Source organism: Triticum aestivum, chromosome 6B (assembly GCF_018294505.1).
Source record: "Triticum aestivum cultivar Chinese Spring chromosome 6B, IWGSC CS RefSeq v2.1, whole genome shotgun sequence".
Lineage (NCBI taxonomy): Eukaryota > Viridiplantae > Streptophyta > Magnoliopsida > Poales > Poaceae > Triticum > Triticum aestivum.
In genome coordinates, this window is record NC_057810.1 from 203,207,287 (window position 1) to 203,215,934 (window position 8,648).

Sequence of the window (8,648 nt, forward strand, 5' to 3'; positions counted from 1 at the left end):
AAGCTCCGTTAGTATAAGAAAATTAAACCACCACTTAGGTACTGTAATGAACTCATTCTAAATTCATATTGGTGTAATATCTACTGTATTCTAACATCTCTATGGTTCATACCACTTAATACTAGTCATAGATGCATCAAAATAAGCAAACAACACAATGAAAACATAATCTGTCAAAAACAGAACGGTCTGTAGTAATCTGTATAAAACGCATACTTATGGAACCCCAAAAATTATGAAATAAATTTCTGGACCTGACTAATTTGTCTAATAATCATCCTCAAAAAGAATCAACCTAAAATCACTCTCCAGTAAAAAATGGCAGCTAATCTTGTGAGCGCAAAAGTTTCTGTTTTCTACAGCAAGATCATATAAACTTCACCCAAGTCTTCCCAAAGGTTCTACTTGGCACTTTATTGAAACAAAAGCTATAAAACATGATTACTACAGTGGAATAATCATGTGGACGCACAAAAACAGTAAGTGTAAATATTGGGTTGTCTCCCAACAATCGTTTTTCTTTAATGCCTTTCTAGCTAGGCATGATGATGGCAATGATGCTCACATAAAAGATAAGAATTGAAACATAAAGGGAGGATCATGAATCATATGACTAGAACATTTAAGCCTAACCCACTTCCTATCCATAGGGATTTTGTGAGCAAACAACCTATGGGAACAATAATCAACTAGCATAGGAAGGTAAAACGAGCATAACTTTAAGATTTTAAGCACATAGAGAGGAAACTTGGCATTATTGCAATTCCTACAAGCATATGTTCCTCCCTCATAATAATTTTCAGTAGCATCATGAATGAATTCAACAATATAACCAGCACCTAAAGCATTCTTTTCATGACCTACAAGCATAGAAAATTTACTACTCTCCACATAAGCAAAATTCTTCTCATTCGGAATAGTGGGAGTATCATAAGAGACTTGAACACTAAAAATTGTTTCCACATTAAAAGAGTAATGTTCAGAAAAAGGGTAATCATAATCATGACAAGATTTGTAAATATAATCATCACTACTTTTTATAGCATAAGTTTCATCACAATAATCATCATAAGTAGCAACTTCGTTCTCATCATAATCGATTGAAACCTCTCCCAAGATAGTGGAATCACTAAATAAAGTTGACACTCTTCCAAATCCACTTTCATATTCATCACAATAAGATTCAACATCCTCCAAAATAGTGGGATCACTACTTCCTAAAGTTGACACTCTTCCGAACCCACTTTCATCAATATAATCATCATAGGTAGGAGGCATGCTATCATCATAACAACTTTGCATATCAAAACTTGGGATGCTAAAAATATCATCTTCATTAAACGTAGCATCCCCAAGCTTGGGACAAACATTAATTTCAGCAAATATATTCTCAAATATTTCATCCTCATCAAACATAGCTTCCCCAAGCTTGGGCCCTTTCATATCATAAGCATAATCACTCTCATCATTAAAAATATGATAGCACCAATAGTATAGCAATTATCATCATCACAAGTAGTAGTAGGAGCAACATCATTTGGGAGGGATACCTTTTTACCTTTGTTGCTCCTTGTTTTCTTTTTCTTCTTCACATTATGTGTAGGTTCAACCTTCCTATTTGAGCTCCTTATTGATGAGATTGGCTGAATAGAAAGCTCCTCCTCGTTACCTGATTCATCATAAGAAATAATAGGAGGAGATTGGGAAGCCTCTTCCCTTTCATTAGTATTCTCATCATCTTCCATTTGCTTTCTTTTCTTTAGGTAATTGGCAATATAAGGGTTTTCAATGCAATTCTCCGCACAATACATATAAATTTTCTCTAGATCAAAATCAAGAATTTTATCAAGATTAAATTTTGGAATACCCTCAGTTATACGTTTCATTTCTTCATAACCCAAAAGAAGGCTAAGCTCTTTATGATGCTCAAGGGTAATCAAATTATCACAATATTTGGACACGACTTGATCATGAAACAAATAGCATTGGAGCTTTAAATGACCATGTTCATTGCAAAGTTCACAAGGAGGTACGAAAAATATTGAATCTTTCAGCACATTCATCTAGCTCTTCTTGCAACAATTTGGTTTCTAAGTACTTATGCCTCTTGCAATATCTATCTTCCCTATTTGGTGTGTACTTACAAACCCAATGCACTCCACAAAAATTGACATGTTTATAGGAGACATTTTCATCATAACTAGTGCAATCATCATTAGCATCATGGATATTCAAAGAATTCGTACTAACAACATTGCAATCATGCTCATCATTCAAATATTTAGTGCCAAACATTTAGAGATTTCTTCTTCTAGCACTTGAGCACAATTTTCCTTTCCATCATACTCATGAAAGATATTAAAAAGATGAAGCGTATGAGACAAACTTAACTCCATTTTTTTATTTTTCTTTTATAAAATAAACTAGTGCTAAAACAAGAAACAAAAAGATTTGATTGCAAGATCTAAAGATATACCTTCAAGCACTCACCTCGCCAGAAAAGAGCTTAGTGACGAAGTGTGAGTACCCTTTACCTAGCCTCCCTGGCAACGGCGCCAGAAAAGAGCTTGATGTCTACTACACAACCTTCTTCTTGTAGACGTTGTTGGGCCTGCAAGTGCACAGGTTTGTAGGACAGTAGCAAATTTCCCTCAAGTGGATGACCTAAGGTTTATCAATCCGTAGGAGGCGTAGGATGAAGATGGTCTCTCTCAAACAACCCTGCAACCAAATAACAAAGAGTCTCTTGTGTCCCCAACACACCCAATACAATGGTAAATTGTATAGGTGCACTAGTTCGGCGAAGAGATGGTGATACAAGTGCAAATAGATAGTAGATAAAGGTATTTGTAATCTGAAATTATAAAAACAGCAAGGTAACAAGTGGTAAAAGTGAGCGTAAACGGTATTGCAATGATAGGAAACAAGGCCTAGGGTTCATACTTTCACTAGTGCAAGTTCTCTCAACAATAATAACATAGATAGATCATATAACAAGCCCTCAACATGCAACAAAGAGTCACTCCAAAGCCACTAATAGCGGAGAACAAACGTAGAGATTATGGTAGGGTACGAAACCACCTCAAAGTTATTCTTTCGGATCGATCTATAAAAGAGTTCGTACTAGAATAACACCTTAAGACACAAATCAACCAAAACCCTAATGTCACCTAGATACTCCATTGTCACCTCAAGTATCCGTGGGCATGATTATACGATATGCGTCACACAATCTCAGATTCATCCAACCAACATAAAAGTACTTCAAAGAGTGCCCCAAAGCTACTACCGGAGAGTCAAGAACGTGTGCCAACCCCTATGCATAGGTTCCCAATGTAACGAAACCCGCAAGTTGATCACCAAAACATACATCAAGTGGATCAATAGAATAACCCATTGTCACCACGGTTATCCCATGCAAGACATACATCAAGTGTTCATAAAAGACTCAATCCGATGACATAACTTCAAAGGGGAAACTCAATTCATCACAAGAGAGTAGAGGGGGAGAAACATCATAAGATCCAACTACAATAGCAAAGCTCGGGATACATCAAGATCGCGCCATAGAGGAACACGAGAGAGAACATAAGAGATAGAGATCAAACACATAGCTACTTGTACATACCCTCAGCCCCGAGGGTGAACTACTCCCTCCTCGTCGTGGATAGCGCCGGGATGATGAAGATGGCCTCCGGTGATGGGATCCCCCTCCGGCAGGGTGCCGGAACAGGGTCCCGATTGGTTTTTGGTGGCTACAGAGGCTTACGGTGGCGGAACTCCTGTTCTAGGTTCTGTTCTAGAAGTTTTTGGGTATGTAGGTATATATGGGTGCAGGGGTACGTCGGTGGAGCTACGGGGGCCCCACAAGGCAGGGGAGCACGCCCAAGGGGGAGGGCGCGCCCCCCACCCTCGTGAGCACCTCCCGTATCTCCTGACATGCACTCCAAGTCCATCGGGTGGATTTCCTTCCAAAAATAACTTCTCCAGTTGATTTCGTTCCGTTTTGACTCCGTCTGATATTCCATTTCCTCGAAACATTGAAATAGGCATAAAACACCAAATCTGGGTTGGGCCTCCGGTTAATAGGTTAGTCCCAAAAATAATATAAAAGTGGAAAATAAAGCCCATAATCATTCAAAACACATAGTAATATAGCATGAATGCTTTATAAATTATAGATACGTTGGAGACGTATCACATGACACTTCACCATATTTGGGCCTAAGGGAATGCATTGTGGAGTAGTTATTAAATGATGGGTTGCGAAAGTGATAGAATCTTAAACCCTAGTTTATGCGCTATTCTGTAAGGGACTGATTGGACCCAAAAGTTTAATTCTATGTTCATAATTTATTCTTAATACTTCTCGCGTAGTTGCGGATGCTTGCGAGGGGGTTAATCATGAAAGTGCGTTATATTGACTAGAGGAAGGGTGAATAGGCAATTTTTACAAAATCTTCACTTGGGAATTTCTAGGTGAAGAAATTCCTAAGCAATGACACACTAGCAGCGGAATAAGTACTCAGGTATAAGCGTAACAGAGCAACAGCATATTCATCATGATGAAATGAAAACAAACACAGAGTACAGAAAGCGTGAAACATAGGATAAGGAGACTGAAGACAAAGTGACTGAAGAAATAGGATTGAGTTAATAGAGAAAGTCTTCAGTCAGAGTATTCAAACAGTAATGATCAGGTTCATCAACACATGAATGAGGAAATGAAAGGGTTGAGGAAATAGAACCAGTTGGCTTGGTGAAGACAATGATTTGGTAAACCAGTTCGAACTACTGTGACAGTTGTATGTCTAGTTGGAGCGGCTGAGTATTTAAACTCGAGGACACACAGTCCCGGACACACAGTCCTCACTGTATTCTCCTTGAGCTAAAGTCACACAGACCTCGCCCAATTACTCATGGTAAGTATTTAGGTGACTTCCAAACCTTCACAGACTTGGTCACTCGATGATCCATAATTCCTCTTGGATGCTCAGACCATGACGCCTAACCTTCTGGAGGATACATTGTCCTCAAAGGTAACAAGCGTTGGTTCCACACAGAAACAATCTCTTCAGTGATGCTCAATCACTTTGGGTTTGTAGGTGTTTGGGTTTGGGTTTTCCTCACTTGATGATTTTCGCTCAAAATCCTCGGAGGACGGGATGCTCTCAATAACAAGTGTCAGTTTCTCTCGACATAGCCAGCCAGCTAGTGGTTGTAGGGGGCGGCTATTTATAGCCTAGGGATTAGCCTGACATGATAACACATAAATTCCCTTCAATGATATGACTGTTAGGTGGGTATATATTTTGGGACAGCTGGCGCATAGCACAGCAACGGTCGGATATTTGAGGTTCAAGTTCCTCGGGGCTATCGTGTTCCTCACTGTGTAGGCAATCCGCGTTGGCAAATTCCTAACTCCTCAGCCAGAACAAATTCCTCAGAGACCAGAAGATCTTCGTCTCTGTCACTGAAGAAATTGACTGAACTGATATGGAAGTTCCAATGGCTTCACTCGTAAGGATTGGGTAGGTGTAGGATTTTGAGTTGGCATCACTTGGAAATCACATTCCTTAGTATTACCTCCACCCCCTTTAACAGTACGGTGTTTCCTATGACTCAAGAAAGAGAAAATGAAACTACGAAAACAAAAGTCTTCACGCTTCATAATCCTCGCATGAATATCCAAGTCTTCAAGGTCACACCAATTTCTCCCCTTTCAAAATCTTCAGGAGAACCAAAGTCTTCAGCTGAAGACATACATTTTTTAGGGGTCGACTTTCATCATAAATATCAAACTCCACATCGACTTATAGAGCCTGTGTATACTCACAAACATATTAGTCCCTTAACCTATAAGTCTTCAATACACCAAAATCACCGAGGGGCACCAGATGCACTTACAATCTCCCCCTTTTTGGTGATTGATGACAAATAGGTTAAGTTTTCAATGGGGATACACATATTTAACTGGAAGTGCTAAGAATTTAGGAATTTGATTGCAAGTTAAAGAAGAACTCCCCTTGAAGATGTGCATATTTGAGGAATTTGCTTTTGATAACAGATGCACATTGTAGAGTAATATCATGGAGATCTCCCCCTATATCTTGTAATTCATTCATGCATTTAACATATCGTATGAAGAATTTGAAATGCATGATGAAATATGGTGTCTGGCGAAATTCAACATGTGTGTATTAAGAACTTGAGGAATTAACCATGCAGAAAGCAGTCAAAAGTATCAGACGACCATAGGACTTGTTTACAACTCGGCGAATCAAAGACATCAGAAGAACGAGAGTTGTAACTTAACAAAAAACGCCCATATAAGAGACCCGCTTGAAGACTAACTCAAATTTCTCCCCCTTTGTCATCAAATGACCAAAAGGGATGAAAAGTGAGGACTAACGCCCCTAAAGAATATCATCATGATGTCGATGGAGGAATGCCAGCGTTGTTGGGGTCGTATGTTGTTGTAGGGCCCGCCGTAGTGTCGTCCAAATCTTCAGCTTAATATGTCTCAGGCTGCAAAGAATATGAGCTGACGACCAGCTGAGGAACTTTGACCTTCTTGAATTTCTTCGAAGGTGGCTGAGACCAGTCAAAGTCCTGTTGGAAGTCCATCTTCTTGAGTTCATCATCAGTGTAGATATGCGAAAGAATAGCCCAGGTGCGGTCGAAGACTTGATGCAGATAATGGCGATTCTTCTTTACAGTGTTTTGAGTGAGAGTCATGTTCTGAAGTATTGCACCAAACTGACCTTGACCCACTTGTGATTTCTGTCCACCTTCCAATGAAGACTTAGGAGCAGCTCACGATCAGTCATCACATGCGGAGCAGTTGCTTGAGGATATTGCTTTGAAGCATTTACAACAGTGTCATGAGTGGCAGAGTCATCATTTGTTGAGTAGGATGCTGCCTTTCGAAATTGCCCGTCCAAAGGACGAGTGCCTACACCAATAATTGCAGCCTTGCCCTTCTCATCAGCTGAGGAAATAGTCCATTTGAGAACTTCAATTGGGGGCAAATAGCTGAGATGATTCTGAAAGTCAGCCTTGTAATGAATTGAAGTCCTTGATCTGATGAATTTCATGATCCAGGGAGCATAAGGCTTCAACTCAAATGGTGACAAAGCAGCATTGGCCAAAGTCCTCATGAAGAAATCATGATAGTTCACTGGAATACCATGCATGATGTTGAAAAGCAGATTCTTCATGATGCCAACAACTTCTTCTTCTTCTTCAGAGTTGTGGCCCTTAATTAGACTGAGGGATTTGGCCAGAATGCGTTAGACAGTCCTTGGCACATACAACAAGTCCTTGACGAGGAAATTTGTCCTTGGAGCTTGGCCATCCTTCAAAGGTTTCATCAGCACTTGCATCAGATGATTTTGCAATTCAGGTTCTTGATGTCTACTATGCAACTTTATTCTTGTAGATACGTGTTGGGCCTCCAAGCGCAGAGTTCTGTAGGACAATAGCAATTTTCCCTCAAGTGGATGACCTAAGGTTTATCAATCCGTGAGAGGTGTAGGATGAAGATGGTCTTTCTCAAACGACCCTGCAACCAAATACAAGAAATATCTTGTGTCCCCAACACACCCAATGCAATGGCAAATTGTATAGTTGCACTAGTTCGGCGAAGAGATTGTGACAGAAGTATAATATTGATGGTAGAAATATATTTTTGTTATCTGAATAAATAAAAACACCAAGGTAGCAAATAGTAAACGGGCACAAAACGGTATTGCAATGATGGAAAATGAGGCCTAGGGTGTGTACTTTCACTAGTGCAATCTCTCAACAATGCTAATATAATTGGATCATATGACCATCCCTCAAAGTGCGATGAAGAATCACTCCAAAGTTCCTATCTAGCAGAGAACATAAGACGGAATTGTTTGTAGGGTACGAAACCACCTCAAAGCTATTCTTTTCGTCCGATCTATTCAAGGGTTCGTACTAAAATAACACAAAGCTATTATTTCCATTCGATCTATCCTAGAGTTCGTACTAAAATAACACCAAAGAAAATTCAGATTTATAATATTCAATCCAACACAAAGAACTTCAAAGAGTGCCCCTGTGACGCCCGGATAATCAAGCTACAGTAAACCTTTGCTAATGATGCCACGTCACCTTGATTACTGATGCTAATCTTGCGTTAGATCGAAACCGATTCTAATTCAAATTCAAAATCAGGCAAACATCAAAAGTTTTCAAATATTAAAAACCAAAATGTCCGGGTTGTGTCAGTTATTGCACAGATGACTATGATGAATAATCCACATTTTTATATAATGTATAAATGCACTAAAATGATTTAAACGGTAGCAAAAACATTTTTTAAATGCCTTTGGTATTTTATAAAACACAAAACTAATTTATTTTGGGTTAAAACCTTTTGTGGCTGAGGGTTATTTTGAAACGTTATTTTAGGAGTTGTTGTCATATTTTACTAAGTAAAAATAATGTGGGTCTAAAATTTAAAACAGAAAATAAATATAATAAGAAAAAAAGGGAAACAAGGGAGGCCACCCCTCGGCCACACTGGGCCTTGGCCCAGATGGCCGGCCCAGCCGCCCGAACAGGCCAGCCCACCCGCACCACCACTTAACCCCCTCGGTCCTTAGACCGAAACCCTA